Here is a 4,175-nt window from a genome sequence, read left to right as displayed (position 1 = left end):
GAGGGCGGGAAGAACACTGCAGAAAATTTCTGAGTGTGTATGTGTACATGTGTGTGTGTGTGTATACGTGTATGTGTGTGTGTATGTGTATACGTGCATGTTTGAGGGCCCCAGTATTTGGATGTGTATAAGTGCACAGGCAATGTGTGTAGGTGTGTATGTGTATGTATGCGGATGCACATGTGTGCCTACATGTAGTCCTGTATGACTTTGGCTGTGGATATACCTGTAAATATGATTGTCCTCATGTGCTCATGCAAGAACATGTGTTTATGTGCACACAAGGTGTTTCTGTGTATATGCATAAATATGCATGTTTGGTTTGTATATATGTGGTATGTGTGTTTGAGTGTGTGTATATATATATATATATATATATACACATATATATGTGTCTGTGTGTATGAATATCCGTGTATGTATGTATGTATATTATATAGGCATATGTTATGTGGGGAATGTGTGGATATATACTATTATTATGTATATATGTATATATTATATATACATATATAATATACATGTATTATGTATGTATGTTTACATGTATATGCAATGGGTGTGCAAGTGTAGATATATGTGTACATGTATGTATATGTGTGTTAATATATGTGTATGCATGTATTTGCCAGTATTCTCTCGTCCAGCTACTCCAACAATGCTAGGGATGAAAGGAAAGACCAAGAATCCAGCAGTTGCTCAATCCATGAAGCTGGAGGTCTCAGCTGGTCACACTGGAAGCCTGAAGAAGTCTCAGGGAAGGAGAGGACCAGCTAACAAGGCAAGAGCAAACACACAAAGCAAAAGCGTCCTTCTTCTCCTTCTCCTGGGTCCTTAGATAGGCTTCGAGCAGAAAACATATCCCAGATTAAAGGGATATTGTTTTCCCAACTCAAGTGATCTGGATTAAAGGCATGTCTTCCTGCTTCAAGATCCAAATTAAAGGTGTGTCTTTTTCTACTTCCAATTAAGCAAAAATCCCTTACAGGTGTGCCCTACATTTTGGGGTTTTAGTTGATCCCAGATATAGCCAAGTTGACAACCAAGAACAGCAATTGCAATGCATGTATATATAAAGCACTGTATCTATAGATACACATGTGCATATATGGATATTTATACACATATGTGCGTGGCATTATGTGCATGACTGCATGGGTAGGTATCAATATGTATACATGTGTGACTATTTCGGTGTGTATTTATGTGTGTGTGTGTACAATTATTGGTTTTCTTTTCTTGTTTTTTTTTTTTTCTTTTTGATTTGTTTTTTTTTCCGAGACAGGGTTTCTCTGTGTAGCCCTGGCTGTCCTGGAACTCACTCTGTAGACCAGGCTGGCCTTGAACTCAGAAATCTGCCTGCCTCTGCCTCCCAGAGTGCTGGGATTACAGGCGTGCGCCACCATCGCCCGGCTGTGTGAGGATAATTATGAGTGTATGTGTTCACATGTAATGTATTAGTGGACGCCCATGTATGTCGGTGTGCCTATGTAAGTGTATGTGTACATGTGAGTGTGTGAGGCATGTGCTCACATGAAAAGGCTTCTCAGGGGGATAAGACTTGAGCGAGAGACTCAGGACCAGGCCAGAATGGACAATGGTGCAGAAAGGCTAGCCTGGGTTAAAAAGGTGTCTCAACTTGCTTTCTGTTGTAATAAAACATTGACCAAAATCAAACTGGGGAGGAAAGGGTTTGTTTGACTTACAAGTTACAGTCTGTCATTAAGGGAGGCCGGGGCAGGAGCCTAAGGCAGGAATCAAAGTAGCAGGGGCCATGGAGGGATGCTGCTTACTGCTGTGGGCTAGCTCAGCTCTCTTATATAGCCAGACCCTCCTGCCTAGGAATGGTGCCTCCCACAGTGGGCTGGGCCCTTGCACGTCAACTTACAGCCAAGAAAGTGCCCCACCCCACACACGTGCCCCACCCCACACACGTGCCCCAGGCAGTCTGATGGAGGCAGTTCCTCAGCTGAGGTCCTCAGTTCCCAGGGGCGTTGAGTTGGTTGGCAACTGGAGCTTTGACAAGGGCGAAGAGCAGAAGATGGTGGGTGCAGCGTGGGGCAGGCGTGTGGACCCAGTGAGGGAAAAGGGAAGACAGCAGTTTGCCAAACAATCCGGGAAGTCCGGTGTGAAGTCAGGCAGGGGGCAAGGCAGCTGCTGAGCCCGGGAAAGGGGCTCTGAGGATGACTCCGAGGACAGCTAGTTCTTCCCTCAGCTGTCACTCGAGAGAAAGGACAAAACGCCTTGCCCAGGGTTCCAGACAGGAGCCAGAACTATGTGTCCCCAATTCAGCGAGGACCCAGCAAAGACATTTCGAGTCACTCTCAGTGGCAGACAAGGATCTGGGTATCGGGAGGGGGTCCGAGTCCAGGGGCATCAAGTCCTGCCTAAAGGGTTCCTGGAGATGGATTGAATGTCCCCTCTCTGGCTGGCTTCTGTGGCTAAGATGGACGGGTGGACAGATGGATATCCACATAGAGGTCTGAAGCAAGCCTGTGACTTCTTGGGACCACCCTACCAGGGAACTCTAGCTCCAGGAGGGGACCTGTTGTCCCTTTCCTGTGCTGGCTTGCCAGGCCTGAGCTGAGCGCCGTAGAGATGACGCTGAACCGGAAGGTGCAACAGCTGAGGGCGACACCTTGTGGTGAATTCTGTGCATTACAGGAGAGACTTTTCTATAACATGATTTCTAAGTCTTGTATGTATATATTCATATGCATACCTTATATACGTACCATCTCCCCGTGTCCTCTTCACTGCCCCCCACTCACCCATTTCCCTTCTGCTCTTTTTTCTTTCTCCTCTTTTCCAACTTCCTCTTCTCTCTCTTCCCTTCCTCTCCCCCTCCTCTCTCTCCCCAATCTCTTCCCCCTTCTCCTTCTGCTTATCCTTTCTTCTCCCTTTCCCTCCTTCATGCGGCCCAGGCTGGCTTTAAATTTACTGTGTAAGCTGGTGCTAAGACCAGGCTGTGGCCTGCCGAAAGTTACTCCATATTGGGTAAAATGGCGCCTGTTTTCCAGGCTCTGTCTTTCCCCCAGGAGTCTCTTATTTTACCACCTTTTGAAACCATTTTTGGGGTAGGGGATGATGACTCCCAAGTGGATCTGCAGACACCATCATCCATGTAGCACAGATGAGTATGTGGCTTATTCCTGGGTGTAGAAAGCTGGGTGCGGTGGCACACGCCTTTAATCCCAGCACTCAGGAGGCAGAGGCAGGAGGACCTCTGTAACAGTGAGGTCAGGGACAGCCAAGGGATACACAGTGAGACCCTGTCTCGATAAGCAAAAGTAAATAAATAAATAGATAAAATGTAATAAGGGTGGCACCCTTAAGGATAGAGGGAGACAATAGGGGCATATGGGTAATTGAAAATATCAGGAAACTATGTCTCAGTAGGCACACCAAAAAAAGGGGTATAACTCCCTGACCTGGAGGTCTTAAAGTGATGGGCTCCAAGCAGTGGCCCGCATACTTTCTTTTTTTTTTTTTTTTTACTTTTTTTTTTTTTTCCGAGACAGGGTTTCTCTGTGGAGTCCTGGATGTCCTGGAACTCACTCTGTAGACCAGGCTGGCCTCAAACTCAAAAATCCACCTGCCTCTGCCTCCCAAGTTCTGGGATTAAAGACGTGTGCCACCACTGCCTGGCTATCCCGACACTTTGTCATCTGACACTCAGTGTGTGAGTGAAGAACCAATATACAAGACACTGCAGGCTGCCTCTGGGGTCTCAGCTCAGCTTGTCCCAGGCTTGGGACTTTGGACTGGAAAAACACTGAGTGCTGTAAGCCAGACTTAAACCATCCTAGGGGAAGCATGAGAGGCAGTCATGCTGAGAGCGGAGGGCTGTGTCCGACTCAGGAGGTTTCAGAGGGAGTCATATCAGCAACTGGACTAAGGATGCGTTTTAGCAAAGACTGTGGCTGCTTTTTACCAAGAATCTGCCTGAGACCAAACTGAAGGGTTGGCTTTTGAAGACAGGAGTTTTTCTGTGTAGCCCTGGCTGGCCTCGAACTCAAGACCTCTTCCTGCCTCTGTCGCCTGAATAGTGGATTCCAGATGTGTGCCACCATGCTTGGCTTAAATGGAAGGGTTTTGGATTTTGTTGTCAGCCTAATAGCGACTCTGTCTTGTAGTTATTAACGACCGCTCTGAAGCATTAGGATTGTTATCGA

Source organism: Apodemus sylvaticus, chromosome 22 (assembly GCF_947179515.1).
Source record: "Apodemus sylvaticus chromosome 22, mApoSyl1.1, whole genome shotgun sequence".
NCBI classification, from domain to species: domain Eukaryota; kingdom Metazoa; phylum Chordata; class Mammalia; order Rodentia; family Muridae; genus Apodemus; species Apodemus sylvaticus.
The sequence above is the reverse complement of the archived record's forward strand: the minus strand, read 5'-3'. Positions refer to the sequence as shown.